The sequence below is a fragment of the Saccopteryx leptura genome, chromosome 4, assembly GCF_036850995.1.
Source record: "Saccopteryx leptura isolate mSacLep1 chromosome 4, mSacLep1_pri_phased_curated, whole genome shotgun sequence".
In the NCBI taxonomy this organism is placed as follows: domain Eukaryota; kingdom Metazoa; phylum Chordata; class Mammalia; order Chiroptera; family Emballonuridae; genus Saccopteryx; species Saccopteryx leptura.
Genome location: NC_089506.1, coordinates 48361043 through 48382806, shown reverse-complemented (window position 1 = coordinate 48382806; position 21764 = coordinate 48361043). Strand labels below are relative to the sequence as shown.

The 21764-nt window shown below is 35.7% G+C and overlaps 1 protein-coding gene across 2 annotated transcripts in view; it reads left to right on the top strand.

Moving 5' to 3' along the window:
* The window catches only part of PCCA (propionyl-CoA carboxylase subunit alpha), a 446596-nt gene that overhangs the window by 272549 nt on the left and 152283 nt on the right, over positions 1–21764 (top strand). The gene's annotated exons all lie outside the window — the stretch shown is intronic.

The following is a 21764-nucleotide window of genomic DNA, read 5'->3' as shown; positions in this document are numbered from 1 at the left end:
GAAGTTCTTATGAATGCTTGGAGAAGTATATAACTTTAAGAGTCACACTGCTTAAAAATCATCGCTTCTGTTTCGTTCAAATGATTTTTTTAATTAGAAAAGATAAAAATATGTTTTTTTGTCCCTTTAATTTGGATGTTATCAGAGGTAAGAAGATACTCTGAAACCTTACAGGAAGTCTGTTCAAGTAATTTGTATTTATTATTTCTGTTTAGTTACTTTGTTAATCTTGAAAAACATTTTGAGAAGTGTTATAGTACTAAAATTTAGAAATGAATCTTAGCAGTTATTTATATATATATACATATATATACATACACACACACACACATACATACACACACACACATATGAAACTCATAAGATTCAAGAAAGAGTTAACACCAGCTTGAGTTAGTTATTTGTGAGCCCTAAGTATACATTTTAACTTCCTAATGACCTAAGCATAAGGGAAAGTGTGCTTTATCCAAGGTCAAATAAAAGGAAAGCATTGTGCATTAATGCTTATTTGTTATGAATGTCTATGTACTTGTTAGAATAATCCTACTTTAGCAGGTATAATACATTACTTGCCAAAGTGATGCTGTTGATAAAATTGTGTTACTTCATTAGATATTTAGGGAGAATTTAGAGAATATAGAATATCAATAAATTACTAAATGACTGCCAGGAAGAGGAAAATGGTCAATAGAGACATGAATCTGGTTAGTTTTTTACCCCTAGTTGTGCTATCCAGTGTGGTAACCATTAGCCATTAACCGTGTATGCCTACTTGAATTAAAATTAAATGAGAAACTTAATTTCTCAGTCACATCTCAATGTCATTTTCAAGGTAGTCACTAGCCACACTTCTGTTTCCATTGCTCCAAAGCCAATGCTGTATTGTGGTTGGTGGCTGGCTATTGCATTGGACAGCAGGAATAACCTTTTCATCGTTGCAGTTCTGTTTTTATCGAGCTCTCTTGGACAATGCTTTTATGGAGGGACGTGTGTATAGGAGAGATCCTAAGTTTTGTTTTAAAACCAAAATCATACCTTGTATTATTTTTTATTCTTATGGTAAATGCAGTATTCATATCCTGATTACTTTAACTTCACATATTATTTTGACCTTGGCTATATCAGAAGTCCTGAGTGTAGCTATTGATGATCTGGTTTGATTTTTAAGAAATGTATTCAAGTTTTTTCAGAGAATGCTAACTTACCATTGGTAAGAATCTGAGGAAGGTTTAAAAAGGAAAAGAATAAAAATTACCCATAACCTTACTCTTTAATAACCACTTTTTACATTTTGATATGTTCCCTTCCAAATGTATAAATATGTAAATATACAGGGTAAAGAAAAATTAGATTTATAGTTAGATAAATACCTTTAGAGTTAATAAAGGTATTGTAATAATCAAAGCCTGCATGTCTTTTTCCATACAAACAACTGTAAACCTACTTTTGTCCCACTCTATCTGCCTTACATAATTAGAGTTATGCTGGAAATATAGTTTGAGTTCTATTTATTTTATATTAATACTATGTTGTGACTGTATCATCTTACTCACTAGTCTTTGGAAGCATAGTTTTAAATTTTTATTGCAGAATTTAAAATATATGCAAAACAAGCATTAACATTTCAAAAACACTACCAAGAAAAATATAAGCTCGACCAGGCGGTGGTGCAGTGGATACAGCATCAGTCAGGGACACTGACGACCCAGGTTCGAAACCCTGAGGTTGCCGGCTTGAGCACAGGATCAGCATCTTGAGCGTGGGGTCTCTGACTTGAGTGTGGGATCATAGACATGACCCCATGGTCGCTGGCTTGATTCCAAGGTTGCTGACTTGAGCAAGGGATCACTGACTCAGCTGAAGCCCCCTAGTCAAGGCACATATGAGAAGGCAATTAATGAATAAGATGCCACAATGAAGAATTGATGCTTCTCATCTCTCTCCCTTCCTGTCTGTCTGTCCCTTTCTCTTCCTCTTTCTTTCTCCCCCCTCACTAAAAAAAAAAAAGAATATTATAAAACAAGATAGTAAATGGCAGAATGTATTCAGATTCAATAGGGGACTTGAATCTATAATATGTAGGTAATTATTACAATTCAAAAACTAAGTAAAACAACACAATTAAAAATTTGGCATAAACTTTTTATCAAATATATCAATGACAAATAAGTTCATGAAAAGATGTCCAACATCATTGATCATTAGGGAAATTAAATATTGGTTAAAATCTCAATGTTGTACTGATATATACTATTAGAATAATGTATATCAAGTGGTGAGTGGATAAATATGGTATATTCATGCAATGTAATACTATCTAGCAAAAAGAATGAGGTACTGATGCATATATCAACATACATAAGTCTAAAAACAAAATCATGCTAAGAGAAACCAGCTAAAAAAGCTATATATGATTTCATTTATTTGAAATTTTTAGGAAGGCAAAAGTATAAAGACAGAAAGGTCATTGGTTGCCTGAGTGTGGATATTGATGTTACAGAATTATATCTTTATACAATCTGTGTCCCAAACCATAATCCAATAGTTATTTTAAATGCACCAGTCTCTTAAATTATGTAGAAAACAAAACATAGAGTTTCAAACCAAAGTCAAAGTAATACTAGCTTTTAGTTTAATAATTTAAAAAATATATAGTCCTTTAATCATGCAGAAAACAAAAAGTGGAGTTTAGACTCTATTGTTTTAGCTTTTTAATTGTCCATGTATTTATCTTTATACACACACACACATACACACACACACACACACTCTGTGTCCGTAAAGTCATGGTGCACTTTTGACTGGTCACAGGAAAGAAACAGGAAAGCAACAAAAGACGATAGAAATGTGAAATCTGCACCAAATAAAAGGAAAACTCTCCCAGTTTCATACCTATTCAGTGCAGTTCGATGTGGGCTCACGCACAGATTTTTTAGGGCTCCTTAGGTAGCTATCCCGTATAGCCTCTACAGACTCGTCACTGACTGATGGCCTACCAGAACCGGTTTCTCCACCAAACTGCTGTTTTCCTTCAACTGCTTATCCCACCGAGTAACGTTATTCCTATATGGTGGCGCTTCGTTATAAATGCGCCGATATTCACTTTGCACTTTGGTCACGGATTCGAATTTAGCGAGCCACAGAACACACTGAACTTTCCTCTGTACCGTCCACATCTTGACTGGCATGGCCATGGGCTGCTCCGCTGTATACATGGTGTTACGTCATCATCTGCGCATGTGCACATGCTGCCACATCATCCTACAGAAACTTTTTTTTTTGGTAGCGTCTTGGTACTGTCTAGTATCCTTTCATTTCTATGTGCAGAATTCCCTTTAGCAGCTCTTGAAGGGCAGGTCTTTTTGTCACACACTCCCTGAGCCTTTGTTTATTAGGGAATATCTTAATTTTTCCTTCACATTTGAAGGACAGTTTTGCTGGATTTAGGATTCTTTCTTGGTTGAGTTTTTTGTTTTTTTGTCTTTATGTTTTTTTTAGCACTTTGAATATATCAGTTCATTGCCTCTGGCTTCCAAATTTCCTGATGAGAACAAAATCTTATTGAGAATTTCTTGTAATCACTCTTTCTTGTTACTTTCAAGATTTTTTTTCTTTATCTTTGGAAAGTTTGATTATAATGTGTCTTGGTGTGGGTCTCTGAATTCATCATACTTGGAAATTGTTGAGCTTCTTGGATGTTTATATTCATGTCCGTCTTCAAATTTGGCAAGTTTTCAGCCATTAATTCTCCAAATATTCTCTCTGGCTTTTTTTCTCTCTTTTTCTGGAAATTCCACAATGCCTATGTTGATCTTGATGGCATAACACAGGGATCTGTTCACTTCAGTATTTTTATTTCTATTCTTTAGACTTGATAACTTCTATTATCTTACTCAAGTTGGCTCCTGGTCTCTGCTGCCTGCTCAGTTCTGCTTTTGAATCCCTCTAGTTAGTTTTTCATTTCAAATGTACTTTTCAGCTTCAGAATTAAAGAGAAATTTTTTAGGTTTTCTTTTTCTTTAATGATATTTTTATTTTGTCTCCACATTGTTTCTTGACTTTCTCCATATCGTCCCTTAGTTTTTTGAGCATCTTTAAGACAGTTGTTTTAAAGTCTTTGTCTTGTATAACTGCCATCAGTCTTTTTTTTCCAGAAAGTATTTGTTGATTTTGAGTAGGCCATATTTTCCCATTTCTTTGTATGACTTGTAACTTTTTATTTTGATCACTGGACATTTGAATCTTAATGTGGTTGCTATGGGAATCAGATTCTTCCTCTTCTTCTCTAGAATTTACTGTTTTTTCTTATATTTCTGGTTTTTTATTTGACTGTAGTTGACTGTTTTTATACCAAGGATCAGCCTGAGGTATAAACATAAGGTCTTCTCAGGTCTTTTCTGAACCTTTCCCTGGGCATGTTGTCACTTTCTAATTTGCCTTGAATATACAGTTGTTTTTGAATGTCTTAGTGTTTAATGTCTGACTTCTGAAAGAGGAAAAAAGCAAATAATGAAGGATGGGGAAAAGGGACACTGGCTCTTTAAATTCCCCATAAGTCTCTTCAGCCAGTGGGAGGGGTTGCAAAAACAATGGCTCCTCACCTCTTTGTCTTCATCTTTGTGATTAGAAGCAGATAGCAGCAATTTGAGTTTAGATCCAATTATTTGGAGGACACAGACTTTTTTGCCCACTCTAGTTTCCACAAGCTGTATGCATGCTGCCTCAAGAATAAGTGCACAGCCATCTGCAAGGTGGGGACATGGGTACCTGCTACTGTGCTACATGCTGAAATTCACTGCAATTTACCATTCATGTCTTCCCCTGAAAGTTGTAAGCCTTCAACTGGATTCCACAGTTCCAAAATACTTACATCAGGCAGATTCTGCTAATGCAGTTGTTATCAAGTTGGGATGGCAGATTCCTGGTGCTTCCCATTCCACCATCATCCCAGAACCATTCTCCTCCGGTACTGCTATTGAACTCATTATAATTTAGTAGTTCCGAATTAGACTAATAAAATACGTAGGCTAAAAGTTCAGTTATATAGATACTTTTGTACATAATACCTATACAACAAACAATTATTTATTTTTGGTTAGTTTCTTTTCTATTAAATGTATTCTTTATTTAGTAGGCCAGTTTATTGCAAAACTGGTACCAACCATAACAACAGAGACCTGTAACATCTAGGCAAATATATTGGTCTTTTTGACAAGCACAACCTTCTGTAGACAAAGTGAATTTAAGTTCATTTTGCTTATTCACAGAAGAGGTCCCTGACACCAAAGCTGATTTAAGGTGGTTGAATCTTCACATTTCGGCTTTCGAGCCATGTTTTTATTACTGGCTTGGGAATGGGGCCTAAGTGTCAGCCTCCAGGTGTGGCTACATACTGCTCTGTCATGGGTGTACTCATGTCATGTTTATGCTTCCAAACCCAGTAGCCTGCAGCCCTTCCTTTGTGTTGCTTGTTTTGGCTGCTAATTTTATTTCCCTAGTTTCTCTATGGGGTTTGCTCTTTCCTCATTTATGACTTGGAAAAAGACATTATTACTATGTACCTGTAGTATTTGGATAGTAAAAAGATAGCAGTGCATTTTAGAAAAGAAACATTCATGTTAGAAACAATAGCAGTTTTTCTTAGGATGACTAAATAATTTTGGCAAACATAATTAAGGTTTTAAATGAATATTTGCTGACTTACCGTGGAATTATTTTTCTTTATAACTATTCTTTTATTAAACACTTTTATCAACAGAAATGCATTATTAAAAGTTGTGTTAAGCAATCACTTCATGTTACTTGAAGCCAAACTTATTTTGTTGGCATTATGGTTTGGTATAATAATTTGTTTCACTAACTGATATAATGATTGGAGGAAAAAAATAGTAAAGAAAACATTTTTATCCCTTTCAGTAATCTTTTATTTAATTTTGCTCAGAAAGCCTGTTTTCCTCAGTTCCAAGTGTTTGCTCACAAATCAGGGTTCACTTTGCTGAGCTAGACTCTCTCCTTGCTTCGCTCTGTTCAGGTCCACCTCTGCCACCCCAGGCTTTTCAGACACTTCTGAGAATGCCACTTTGCCCTCTGAAAATTTCTCCACTTTCTCCTTTCCCCATTGGTGTATCCACATCTGTTGCTTTCTTTTGATAGGTTTTGTAACTATGCAGATTATCCTCTACCCTTTTTTATGCTTTATCACTTAAACTCTCTAATTCCCTGATTTAACCTTTCTATTAAACTATCTGACTAATTTATCCCTTGTAGGGAGAGTCAGGGCTACTTCCTGGTGGTAGAATGTCTGGTGACCAAGTGTCTTCCCTAACAGAGGGCTGTTTTGTATTCTTTTTTTTATTTATTTTTGTATTCTTCTGAAGCTGGAAATGGGGAGAGACAGTCAGACAGACTCCTGCATGCGCCCGACCAGGATCCACCCAGCACGCCCACCAGGGGCGACGCTCTGTCCACCAGGGGGCGATGCTCTGCCCCTCCGGGGCGTCGCTCTGCCGTGACCAGAGCCACTCTAGCGCCTGGGGCAGAGGCCAAGGAGCCATCCCCAGCGCCCGGGCCATCTTTGCTCCAATGGAGCCTTGGCTGCGGGAGGGGAAGAGAGAGACAGAGAGGAAGGAGGGGGGGTGGAGAAGCAAATGGGCGCTTCTCCTGTGTGCCCTGGCTGGGAATCGAACCCGGGTCCCCCGCATGCCAGGCCAACGCTCTACCGCTGAGCCAACCGGCCAGGGCCTGTTTTGTATTCTTCAATTACTTTGCCTTTGTGAGAATTTGGCAGGGGATGTGGCTCAGACTAAGCCCTTTCTTTTAGATGTCATTCCTTGGGGCTTAGCCATGCTGAGGTGACTATGGGCAGTGTTATGTTTTTATGTATTACATCTAATTTAAGGTTTGAAAGTTAATATTGACTCCTTGCTTTTATTTTATTTTTTATTATTTTTCATATTAAATGAGATGTGGGGAGGCAGAGAGACAGACTCCCACATGCACCCCGACCAGGATCCACCTGGCAAGCCCCTACCTACCTGGTGCTGCTCTGCCCATATGGGGCCTCTACTCCATTGCTCAGCAATTGAGCTATTTTAGCACCTGAGGCAAGGCCATAGAGCCATCCTTAGCACCTGGGGCCAACTTGCTCAAACCATTTGAGCCATGGCTGCAGGAAGGGAAGAGAGAGACAGAGATGGAGACAGAGATGGAGATGGAGATGGGGATGGAGATGGAGAGAGAGAAAGAGAGAGATGCTTCTGTATACCCTGACTGGGAATTGAACCTGGGACTTCGACATGCCTGGCTGATGCTCTACCACTGAGCCAACTGGCCAGGGTGACTTCTTGGTTTTATAAAAGTAATTTTTTACTAAGTGGATTACTGAATTTCATTGGCTCTTTTTGCTTGCTTGCTTGCTTTTCTTTCCTTTTTTCTTTGCTTTTTTCACTATTCCCCAGAGGATGTGTTCAAAATTCTAAACACCTTAATCTGGAACATTTAACTCTTTAATCCATTTGGAATTTATTTATGTGTATGTCATGAAATGAATTTCATCTTTGTGATTTGGTAGTCTATTTATAAAATATTTCACACCCCCCCCCCCCCCACCCACAAAGTAGTGTATCTTTATAACTCCAAGGATGGCAAGGTAGAAATATTTACGTCTTAAGCAGTCTGGACCATAGCTAATTATCATAGACTGGGTAGCTTAAATAACAAATAGTTATTTTTCACAGCTCTAGAGACTGGAAGTTCAAGAGCAGGGTGCCAGCTAGGTCAGATTTAGGTGAGGGCTCTGTTCTAAGTTGCAGTATCCCTACTTCTTATATCCTCACATGGTGAAATAGGGCAAGCTAGCTCTGTGGCTTCTTAGCAGGAAACTTATAAGGGTACCATTCATGGGTGCTCTACCTCGTGACCTAATTACTGCCAACTCTCTTTTCCAAATGTGATAAAATTGGGAATTATATTTCTTTTTTTTAAATTTATTCATTTTAGAGAGGAGAGAGAAAGAGAGAGAGCAAGAGAAGGGGGAAGGGGCAGGAAGCATCAATTCCCATTTGAGCCTTGACCAGGCAAGCTCAGGGTCTCAAACCAGCAACCTCAGGGTTCCAGGTGGACACTTTATCCACTGCACCACCACAGGTCAGGCTACATTGGGCATTATATTTCAGCATACGATTTTGGGGGAGACACAAACATTCAGTCAGTAACAGTGAGCACGTGCTTACTCTCAAGTACATTGTGTTCTCTCTCTGTCCCCCTCCGTCTCTTTCCTTTCTCATCATCCCCACTCCCTCTCCTCTCTGTTTTTCTGCTGCCCTTCGTTGCCTTTCTTTCTTCTTCTTCTCTCTTTCTCGCTTGTGTGATTTGCATGCATAGGCACAAACATATGCCACATACATGTAACTAGTTCTAATTTTACATTTTTATAGTTAACCAGTAGAATCAACCCCATTTATTGATTCGTCTACCTTTTCTTTATTGATTGTTAGATGTCATGTTCATCCTATGAAAAATTCTAAATATGGTTTATTTATACATTTTTATCTTTATTTCCACCATTTTCTCATTCTATCCTTATGTTAATAATTTATTTTCTGAAAATTTATTTGTTATTCTGGCCGAGACTTGAAAGTACTTTGTTATTGGAATTGACTTGAAATTATGGAAAATTTGACCTCAAATGTTGAAGCTTTTCAAAAAGTATAGTATGACAGTGTTTCCTGAAATCTGTTTCTGACATGAGAGCTTTATAATTTTTTCTTACTGTAAGTATTCGTTCCTTGTTTATTCTTAAGTAGTTGGCATTTGTTTTATTTTTCCTAGGTTGTTTATATATTGTATTATTATTGATGTGATATTTTTCTCATTTTCTAAATGAATTTTGATTTGATAAAGAAAAGCTAATGATAATTATATTTTTTGTTGTTCCCATGAAAAACATAAAATGTACCGTCTTACCCCTTTTTCAGTGTGCCATACAGCAGTGTTAGTTGTGTGCACGGTGCTGTGCAGTAGCTCTCTAGAGCTGTGTCATCTTGCAGAACTAAAACTCTACCCATTGCATAACTTCCCATTTCCTCCCTCATCCCTTGGCAACCACCATTTTAATTTCTGTTTCTATAACTTTGATTACTTTAATAATTATATTTCTTTTATAACAAATCTTAAACTTTCAAAATCCAGCATAATAAATTTTTATTTGATTTCAAGAGAGGCAATCACATAGTAACTTTCTGAAGCACTTGGGATGCTTTTGGATACAGGTAACAGAAACCCTGATTCAAACTGACTAGTTCTCACCTCAGGTTGAAGGGGAGGTTCAGAGCACAGTAAGGACAAGGCTCAATGTGTTCATCCGCTGATGCCACTCTTCTGCAGTTCCCTTAGCTTTCCTGTCTTCTGTGTATGGGCTTTATCACACGTCCGTGATAGCAGGACAGCTGCATAAGTCCCAGGAGTCCAATCTAGATAGGTTCAGAGGATGGTGTTTACCTCTAAAAGTGGAAACCTTTCCCAGACATTACCTGGCCAGCTGCTTCTCAGTTCTCAGTGACCAGATGTAAATCTGCTCGTTTCTGAACCAATCATTGGAGAGGGAACTGGATTATTATGATTGCCTTGGACTATTATTTTGACTTCAAGTAGAGAGTAACTAATAAACTAAATTGACTACTACAACTTCTAATAGTAATTCCACACCTTCCTTTCTGTGAACTATTTATTTTTGTCTTATTCTATGGCTAGAACATCCAGAATAGTTTCATGTTTAAGAACATGGACTATTATGTCAGATACTTGGATTTCTCCCTTGTTCTGCCTCTCCCTAGCTATTTTAGGATCATTTATTTAACCTCTCAAGGGCATAGTTTTCATATCTGTAATGTAGAGATAATAGTAGTTCTCAAAGAGTTTTTGTCAATGTCAAATGAGATATAAAATACTTAACATAATGTCCGTAAAATTTTAGCTAGCTATCCCTCTCTCATTAGTAAAAAGTCTCTAATTACAAAGATTCTATTTCAAAGGTAGTGGCAATGATATATGCTTGTTTTATTCCTGACTAACTGGGATGCCTTAAGTGTTTCATCATCAACAGGTTTGCTGGCTATTGTTTTGAAATAGTTTTTCTTATGTTAAGGAGGTATCCTTCCCTTTCTTAATTAATAAGAGAATCAGATATGGATATTAAATATAACTACATGTCTTTTACGTAAGAGTTGAGTTAGAAAACTTGGGGATTTTAGCAGGGAACAAATGACTTTAAAAAATCCTACCCTCGTTGAGTTTACCATTACACAGAAACAGACAAAGCAGTCGGAGGAGACAAATGCAAAGCACCCGAGGTCAATGTATACCTGGCCTGTTTGAGAAACAGCAAGGAAGCTAATGCATGTTGAGGAGAGGAAGCAAGCTATAGAGGAGCAGAGCGGGATTCCGTTAGGTAGGCTATTGTAAGGACTTAGACTTTTACTCTGAGTAAAATAGAAGACATTGCAGGGTCTTGAGCAAAGAAGAGATTGATGTGTCTTGTATTACGGTTGTCATTGTGGCTTTATGTTGTAAATGACTGATATGGAGGCAGGAGCGAAAGTCAGGAGACCAATTAGATGCAGAGGCACTCAACATGAACAGGGTAGGGAGATGAGGCAGATCAGCAAAGGAGACTGAGGAGAAATAGCAGGGAAGATAGGTAGAAAAGTAGGCAGGGTGATTTCAGAGAGCCAAGAGAAGAAAGGATATCAGGAAGCAGGAGTGTTCAAGTGAAATATATCAACTCTGAAGAATGATAATAGACCACTGAGGTTAACAGTGTGGAGGTCATAGGAGACCTTGACAGAAGCAGTTTTCAAGAATGTCGAGTGGATGAACTGGACAGTTGTATTGCAATGGTGTAGACTGAATTATGTCACCTCTGGCCATGTCTCTGGTCTCCTTGTTTTTCAGTTAATCACATCTGTATGTAGGGATGATCCAGGGAATATAACTGCTGAAAACTAGCTCATAGTTGCCATATTATTGAGTTAACAGGTGAATAATAAAATTATATATAAAAAATTTTAAAATGGCTGTGTAGTGGAAGGTGGTAGTTAAATTTAGTATGCGATATTAGTGGTTCCTGGCATAACAGAGTGTGTGTCCACCCCACATCTCTTAACCACTGTAGATGGGCACCCAGAATTCTGTATATTATTTTATTGCATTTCCTCTATTTAGTCATTCGGACTAGGAAGATACGATCATCTTTGGTTCTTTTGGCTTCTTCACCTGACACTGAAATTTCCCAGTGGTTGGCCTGGGCAGTGGAACCAGCACTGAGTGAGGTATCAGGAGTCAGGATTTTAGTCCCAGTGCCACTGCCAAGTATCAGTGTGGTACAAGCTCTTGTGCAAATGCTTCAACTTTTGACTCCAGTTTCCTCCTCCGAGAAATGGCACTGTTGGATTGGATGATTCCTGAAATCTTTCTCAGCTTAGATCCTATTTGAATTGCATGAGACAGACACTTGTACTTTCTGGTCTCTGCTTTAACCTTCTAGTTTCTCTCCTAGTATTTGAGCAGATGTTAAAGACTCAGGAAAAGGAACCACCTTCACTATGGGCAACTGTTATGCTGATGAAAATATTTCAGACTGAAAAGTTTTAAATGAAGCAGCCACTTTTGTGGAGGATTACTCTGGGTGTATGGAGTCAGTGTATAATCACCACATTGAGCTCATACTTTGTAGAACATATCAAGTATCTTGACTGGCTACACAGTCTGTCATCAGTTTACTCTTTTAGTCCGGTAGCATAATGGGAAATTATGTTCACTTGAATTGCAGTCATTGTGTCTACATTTGTATTACATTTTTTTCCTCATTTGGCTTCCTGATAAAATGGATAATCAATTTTTTAGCTGTTTTTACCTGACAGATGCAATTATCTGTTTCTTTATTTCTTGCTATTTAACACATCTCCTTTCCTGGTTTTAGAATTATAATTTATTTATCCATTATTAAGCTTTAAATGAGAAGATAAAAGTTTGTTTTGGAATATGATCTTAATATACTTGAAAAAGAAACATAAAAAAAAGGCCGTATGAAAATAATTCCCAAGTAAAAGCAAGTATTTTTATATTGTTGTATTAACTCTTTTACTTAAATGTTTCTGAATTTAAAAGGACATATCTACTTATTAACACATTTTCACCATCTATGGCAATAAAACACAGTTTTTATATTATACTTGTTTAATATTTCTTCTCAGATTAGCTACTTCATTATAACAATGAAGTTGACATTTTAATAACTGACTGTATAATAAAAAATAGTACTTTGGGCATATCATCATAAACATACATATCCATACTGTGCCTTTGAAAATATCTACTTTTATTTGAGCAATAAATCCCCTAAAAGTAGCAAGAGGGAGAAAACATCAATTTAATAATTTTCCTTTAAACTTGCCTTTTACTATCTCTATTATGATATTTTCATTTATTTAATTAAACTATCTTGGATAATTTATATGAAATTATATAAATCTATATGAGATTAAACAAATCTATATGAGATTAAACACAAAATATTAATTAAGTGGATGAGATGTCATATTTGTACGTTTTTGCTAAATATTACATTTTAAAATATTTTTCTTTTCTTTAATTCTACGATAAGAGCTGAATGGAAGACAAAATAGCCTCATTATTGCAGGAGAATTTCTCTGTTCCCTGCAATGACTCCAAAAGCCCTTGCACACTTCATCAGTATTATTGTAATTCTTTGGCTGCAGGATATTTGGCAGCTGTTGCACCCCACTGGCAAATCCTATTCATACTTCTTTCCCATTCACCATTGCCATTGGAGAATTGATTTCTCTCTCCTCTACTCTAACCTTTCCCAATTCATTTTGGATTGTTCAATGTGAAACATTTTAATTTCATATCATACAGCTATTCAGCTCACAATCCCTTTTTTAACCTGTCACCAGGGTAACAGCATAGCATGCTTTCTTTAGGCAATCAAGTTTTTATTCACATGCTTAATGTTGCATTAAATGTTTGCATTTTGTTTAACCCCCCCCTTACATACTTTGAACTCTAGATTTGTTTTATAGGATAATGAAATTTTTGATTTTTTGAATCAAAACTAAACACTATCACTACAATCATAATAAAATATCAAATAATTTACATAACTCAAAGATTAGTATTAAAAATCCAAGTTAGCCGATCTGTGTAAGAAAATTTTCTGTAAGCAGTATATATAGCTCTGATCTAAAAAAGGACTTAAAGGTAGTTTATAGAGATTTGTCAGTGAGATAAGTAAACATTTCAAGGAGTAATAGTATTGGAGCAAATGAAAAAATACATCTTTGGAATATATTACTTGATTTTTCAGTATAATGCTTTTTTCTCTATTTGTGTATAAATCATAATAATGTATGTATTTGATGATAGATGAAATAATGTACTACAATGAGATTAAGAATCCCTTCTAGGAGATGGATTTAGGCATTATGTTTATTAATATCTGTTAATCTACTTACATTAGTACTACCTTTTTCTTAAAATAAATTTTTCAATAATAGATTACTAAAGATGAAATGCACGTTTAATCTTTATTCTTTGAATTGAATAGATTTAAATTTCTCTTTATATTGCTACCTTTTCATCTTTATCTCAAATAATAGTTTCAGTGAAATTTGTTCTGTGAATAAATTTTAGGAATTTGGAATTTTCTAAAAAACACAATGAAATTTGTAAGAAAAGTAAGAGCAGAGACTACTAACTTATGTTGTTTGAAAGCATTGTCATTTCTGAATATGTTAGCATTGAAGTTAAATATCCTACTATACCATTTTACAGTTGCTAAAGTTTTTTCATTAATATATAGAATAAACTGAGATGCCCATTTTTTCTTTAAAACTACCTTTTTATTTTACCTCTTTTTGAAACTTTTCAAGTGTATGTGTATTTGTTAAGTCTCTGATTCTTGATTTAATGCTTGTGATAATTTCTGGCTTTTTACAGTGTGTCAGACTAATTTCTTATCTTGAGTGCTCATGTGTAACTAGTAGCCCTGGATCTAGAGAACTTTGGTCCTCGAGATCAATGTTATCTCGGTGACCAATGTGCTTACCATCCACTTTTCAAAGGTCACCATTTTCCAGTAGAGGAAATTTTAAGAAGCTTAGAATAGAATGTTTTAGGAAGACATTTAAAAGATAATTATTAACTCTGAAAACAGAGAAAAAGGATAAATTATTGTCCTGGTGAAGGGAGAAATATCATTTGCAGGTTTGCCACATTATTAGAATATCAAGTTTTTGATGAAAAGATATAAGACATACAAAAAAACATGAATGTATGACCCATTCACAAGATAAAAAGTAAATGGAAACTGTCCAGGAGGGGGCCCAAATGGTTTGCTCATTATATAATGACCTTGACCTCTTAAAAATATGTGCAAAGGTCTAAAGCAAACCAGATATGAAAAATTAAATAGAAACCATGTCTCATGAAACAAAAAATACATATAGGAAGATAGAAGTGTCTAAAAAAAGAAAATAGAAATTCCAGAGGTAAAACTACAATGCCTACAATGAAAAAGTATACTACGGGGACTCATAAGTAGATCTGAGCTGGCAGAAGAAATAATCAGAAAATGTGAAGGTATAGCTGTTGATTTATTCAGTGTGGGGAACAGAGAGAAAAATGAAAAGAGCCCCAGAGACCTATGGGATATCATCAGTGCATCAACATATACATGCTGAGAGTCCCAGAAGTAGAGGAAAAGAAAGACAAAGGAGCAGAAAGACTGTTAAAAAAATAATAGCCGAAAAGTTCCAAATTTTATGAAAAAAATGTATTTGCAAAGTGAAGAAGCTTAGAAAACTTCATATCAATTAAGCTCAAAGAGATTTGTACCCACATGCATCAGAGTTAAACTGCCAAAAACAAAAAAGAATTTTTAAAGCAGCTAGAGAAAAATGACGCTTCATGTAAAAGGGATCCTCGATAAGATTAAGAGTTCACATTTTATTAGATACCATGGAGCCCAGAGAGAATGGGTTCCATATATAATGTGATTGGGGGTGGAGGGTGACTGTCAATAAAGAATTCCATATCCAGCTAAACTATCCTTTCAAAATGAAGGAGACATTAAGAAATTCCCAAGTAATTGGTCGGTCTACTCCTCAAGGAATATGAAAGAAAGTTACTTCTGAATGAAATGAAAGGACACTAAATAAAAACTTAAAAATACATGAGTAATAAAGAGCACTGGTAGGGTAAATATAAAATACTATATAAATATATTTTTATTTTGTAACATCTTTTTATTTCTGATTTAAATTAAAGACAGCTGCGTAAATTAATAATTATAAATCTAAGTTAGGCACACAATATATACAGATATCCTTTGTATAACAATATAAAGACAAATGAAGGCAGAGGAAATTGCTATATTGGAGCAAATTTTCTGTATGCTATTGCAATTAAATTAGCATGAATTTAAACTAGAGTGTCTAAAGATCAGGTGCTAATTGTAATCCCCTGGTTAACCACTAAAAAATTGCTTGACAAAATAGTAAATAGAACATTAAGAAGATTTAAATGGTACACTGTAAAAATTTAACAAAAGAAGGCATTAATGGAGTGATCTAAAGAACAAAAAAGATGACATACACAAAGAAAAAAGAAAAAAGGCAAAAGGGAACCTACCTGATGAGTAATTATATTAACTGTAAATGGATTAAGCACACTAATCAAAAGCAGACACAGTTTAGATTTAAAGACACTGTAGGTTTAAAATAAAAAAATTGAAAGACTTACAGACAAATACTATATTTATAATACTTATGTCAGACAAAAATTTTTAAGACAAAAATTGTTACTGGAAGTAATTAGAGATATTCAATAATGATAAAAGAGTCAATTCATCAGAAAGCTGTAACAATTATGAATGTAGAGTAAATCCTTACTTGATGTCTACCAATAAAAGTCTTGGAAACTGACTTTAAGCAAAATGACATATAATAAAATCAAATTTATCATAAATTAATTGATACAAACAAGAGTTAAGTTCCTATCGCATTCCAAATATTTCTAGTCACAAAAAACATCTCCAGACTTTTAAATAAAGACCCAAAATCTTCTAATAATTAAATTTTGAGATAAGTGTGAGTTATACATTTATTTTGGAAAAATTAATAATAAAACAAGATAATTATTTTCCAACCAGCTTACTCCAGTTCAGGGTTGCTCAGGTTGCAAGATGGGAACCAGCGTGTACAGGATCCCTTCCATTGAGGCATGCACTTACACACACCCACACTCACCCAGACTGGAACGGTTTAGACAGGCCAGGTCAGTTTAACTCATGTGCACATCTCTTCCATTGCGGCATGCACTTACACACACCCACACTCACCCAGACTGGAACGGTTTAGACAGGCCAGGCCAGTGTAACTCATGTGCACATCCCTTCCATTGCAGCATGCACTTACACACACCCACACTCACCCAGACTGGAACGGTTTAGACAGGCCAGGTCAGTGTAACTCATGTGCACATCCTTGGGATGTGGGAGGAAACTTGAAGCCCCAGAGAAAACCCACACAGACATGGGGAAAACATGCAAACTCCATACAGACAGTGGCCCCAGCAGGGAATCATTTATTTTCATCATCAACATTATAACAAAATGACATTAAATGAAGCAACTTTATTTAAGAACCTGCTGACAGTATATGTACCCAGTCAAACAATTCCCAAATATAGGAAGCAAACTGAAATAACTAAAAGAAGAAATTGACAATTCAACAATGATACTTGGGAGATTTTAATATATCACATTCTAGACCAAAGGTGAACAAGGAAATAGCAGACTTGAACAACACTATAAAGCACATAGATTTAGTGGATATCTATAGAACAATTTATCCAACAGCAGAATATGCAATTTCTCAAGGGCACATGTAACCTTTTCCAGGACTGACCATAACTACTATATTAATGCTAAGCTATAAAACAAAGCTCATTACATTTTAAACAAGTCTTATTAAATTTAACTGGATTGAAATTATACAAAATATGTTCTCCAACCACAATTGAATGAAATTAGAAATCAACAGTAAAGAAAATTTGGGAAATTCACAAGTATAGGAAATTAAACAACTCACTCCTAAATAACCTGTGTGTTAAAGAAGAAATTACAATAGAAATTAGGTAGTATTATGAGATGAATGCAAACAAAACATAATATTCAAAAACATATGAAATGTATCTAAAGCACTGTTTAGAGGCATATTTAAAGCTGTGAACACATATAAAAAAATAAGAAATAATCTTAAATCAATCACCTCATCTTTCACTTTAGGAAAATAGATAAAGAAAAGCAAATTAAACTCTTAAGGAAGCAGAGGGAAGGAAATACTAAAGATTAAAGTGGGAATAAATGAGAATAGAAAAACAATAGAGAAAATTGTAAAAGCAGAAATTGGTTTTTGGGACAGTAGCAGAAATGACAAACCTTTAGATAGGCTGGCCAGTAGAAAATGGGCAAAGGTTCAAATTGCTAAAGTCATTAAATAAAGAGCAGGTATACATACTGATCTTACAGAAATTAAAAAGATCATAAGAGAATAATGTGATCAACTGTATAGCAGCAAATCAGATAACTTAGATAAAATGGAGAAATTTCTAAAAAGATGCAAACTACCGACACTGACTAAGGAAGAAATAGAAAATCTGAAGACCTGAAAGAGATTGAATTAGTCATCACAAAACTTAACAGAAAGAAGACTCCATTGCTAGATAGCTTCACTGGTGAATTCCTCCCTCCCTCTTCCCTCCTTCCCTCCCTCCCTCCTTCTCTCTCTCCTTCCTTCCTTCCTCCCTCCCTCCCTCCCTCCCTCCCTCCCTCCCTCCCTCCCTTCCTTCCTTCCTTCCTTCCTTCTTTCTTTCTTTCTTTCTTTCTTTCTTCTTTCTTTCTTTTTCTTTCCTTCCTTCCTTCCTTCCTTCCTTCCTTCCTTCCTTCCTTCCTTCCTTCCTTCCTTCCTTCCTTCCTTCCTTCCTTCCTTCTTTCTTTCTTTCTTTCTTTCTTTCTTTCTTTCTTTCTTTCTTTCTTTCTTTCTTTCTTTCTTTCTTTCTTTCTTTCTTTCTTTCTTTCTTCCTCCCTTTCCTTTCCCTTCCCTTCCCCTCCCCTCCCCTCCCCTCCCTTCCCTTCCCTTCCCTTCCCTTCCCTTCCCTTCCTTTCCCTCCCCTCCTCTTCCTTTCTCTTTTTTCTTTTTGCACAAATAGTCATCTGATTTCAAAGTTCATATGAAAATGCAAGGGACCCAGCATATCCAAAACAGTCTTGAAAAGAACAAAACTGGAGACTCGTACCTCCTGTTTTCAAAACTTATTATAGTAATCATTACATAGTAATTCTGGCATAAAGATAGAGATTTTGATAAGTTGAATAGAAGTAAGTCCAGAAATATATTGTTACACTAAGATCAGTTGATTCCAACAATTGTTTGAAGACAATTCAATGAGTAAAGAATAACCTGTTCAATAATCCTACGAAAGTAACTAGATATTCTCATGCAAAGAATTAATTTACTCTCTCCCTATATGATACCCACAAAAAACTAAAAAATCATAGAACTAAATGTAAGAGCTAAATTTAAAAAATCTTAGAAGAAAACACAGGAGTTAATCTTTACTATTTTTGGTTAGGCAATGATTTCTTATGTAAGATTCCAAAGTACTAGCAACAAAAAGAAACAGATAAATTGGACTTCATTGTAATTTAAAACTTTGGTGCTTTAAAAAAGATAGCATCAAGCCAGTGAAAATCAACATACAGAGTAGGAGAAAATACTTGCAAATTATAAATTTGATAGGCTTTTTTGTCTAGAATATGTAAAGAACTCATAACTCAGTAATAAAGATAAATAATCCAATTAAAATGGGCAAAAAAGTGAACAGAAAATTTTCCAAATACAAATGGCCAATAAGCCCATGAAAAGATGCTCAACATCATTAGTCATTAGAAAAATAAATATTAAAACCACAGTGAAGTACTACTTTACACCCACTAGGGCAACTGTAATAAAGACAGAAAAAACCAAGGTGTTGATGAGGATATATAAAAATTGGAACCCTCATACATTCCTAAAGGAGATTTATGAGTAAAGTGTTACAAATCTGGAAGTAATTTGACAGGCCCTTGAAATGTAAGACACTACAACATGACCCAGCTATTTTATTCCTAGGTATCTACCCAAGGGAAGTGAAGTCATGTGTCCACACGAGTGTTGTATACAAATGTTCAGAGTGGCATTTTTCATAATAAGCGAACAGTGGTAACAACATTAATGCTCATGAAATATTTGGATGTATATAATAGTAAATAAAAACTTGTATCTTTATATAATGGAATATCATTCATCAAAGGTAGTATTGATACTTTATACAACACAGATGAAATTTGAAAACATTATGCTAAATGAAATAAGGTAGTCACAATAGACCACAAATTTTATGATTCCATTTATAGGAAATGCCTATAAATAAGCAAATTGATAGAAATAGAGAGTACATTGGTAGCTGTACAGAGCTGCAGAGATTGGAGGGGAAATGTGAAGTGACTGCTAAAAGGTCCTAAGTTTCCCTTTTTGGGGATTATAAAAATATTTTAAAAATGCTTACAGTGATGGGTACAATGTTCTGTGAATATACTAAAAGTCATTGCATTGTATACTTCAGATGGGTTAAATTTATGATGTGAATTTATGTCAATGGGCTGTTTTCAGTTTTTTTTTAAGTTACGTATTGTAACTTAAAAAAAGTTTATGCCATTTTTATAGGAACGAGGACTTCTCTCAGTTGTTTTAACTTTATATTACATTCAAAAGCAGGAAAGGAAAGAAAAGAGGGAAGAATACTGGATCACATATGTGGACCACTTCTACCTGCCAGTAACTCTTGTATTTTTCTGAAGCTAGAAACGGGGAGAGACAGAGAGACAGTCAGACAGACTCCCGCATGTGCCCGACCGGGATCCACTCAGCACGCCCACCAGGGGCGATGCTCTGCCCACCAGGGGGCGATGCTCTGCCCCTCCGGGGCGTCGCTCTGCTGCGACCAGAGCCACTCCAGCGCCTAGGGCAGAGGCCAAAGAGCCATCCCCAGCGCCTAGGCCATCTTTGCTCCAATGGAGCCTCGGCTGCAGGAGGGGAAGAGAGAGACAGAAAGGAAGGAGAGGGGGAGGGGTGGAGAAGCAGATGGGTGCTTCTCCTGTGTGCCCTGGCCGGGAATCGAACCCGGGACTTCTGCACGCTAGGCCGACGCTCTACCACTGAGCCAACCGGCCAGGGCCATGCCAGTAACTCTTTATAGCTCTACTTGCAGGGGTCATTCATGTCACTAAGTTGAGAACAGTCATACAAACATATTTTATAATTATGAGAAGAGATATTCTTAAAGAAGTCTCCATCATTTTAGAAGATACAATGATGTCTCATTTTAATTCCTAAAATTTGAACTTCTAGTATGCCATTAAGAAATAAATATAATTTATAATGTTAAGTGAAAGAAGCCAATCTAAGAAGGCTATATTTTGTGTTATTCTAGCTATATGACATCTGGAAAAGGCAAAACTATGGAGACAGTAAAGATCAATGGTTGTCAAGGATTTGGGGCTAGGGAGAGTGAGTTGAATAGGTAGAGCACAGGATTTTTAGGGCAGTGAATTTAATCTATGTGATATCTTAATGGTGGATACATGTCCTGATACATTTGTTCACACTTGTGGAATGTATAGCACAAAGAGTGAATCATATATAAAACTACGGGCCTTAGTTAATAATATCATGTCAACATTGGCTCATCAATTGTAAGAAATGTATACACTGATGCCAGATGTTAAGCACACTGTGTCAGGAGTGAGTCACCTCAGGATATATAGACATGTATAAACTTCCTATACTTCCTGCTCAGTTCTTCTGAAAACCTAAAACTGCTCAATAAAATTAGGACCATTAATTTTTAAAAAATGCTGAAGGTAAGATATTTTAAAGAAAATTAACAATGAGACATTTAAAAAAAATAAGCAAGCCATGGAAGGGGAGAAAATATTCACAATAAATAATTCTGACGAAGGCTTTCTATCCAAAATAAAGAACTCCCCCAAAGAAATTATAATTAAGTCAACATCCTAGTGAAAAATGGGCAAAAGCTTGAATGCAGATAGCCAATAAGCCCTCATGTTCTATAATGCGATGTGGTTTCCCAGCCGCCAGCCTGGCTAGAAGGAGAAAGACGGACACCACCAAATGGTGGCAAGGGTGTGGAGCAAATTCCATTGCTGGTGGGAGTACAGATTTGTTTTAATACTTTGGAAAACACTTTGGAAGTTTTTATAAAATTAAATATGTTTATCCTACTGTTTACATTCCTAGATTTTTTTACCCATGAGAAAACATATGTCCTCAAAAAAAGACTTGTACAAAGAATGTTTATAGTAGATTTTTTTCATAACAGTCTCTAACTGGAATCAACCTGAACATCCTTCAGCTAAAGGATGAGCCGATTTTAGTGTGCTTGTATTTACAATAGAGTACTCCCAAGCAATATGAACAGAACGGACTATTCAACCTGACTCAGCCTCAAGAACATTATACTGGTCAGAAAAAAAAACACTCATTAGAGTACATATTTTTGGAGTCTGTCTTTGTGAAGCTTTAGTCTAATTGATAATTGAAAGGTAAATTGTGGGACTTAAGATT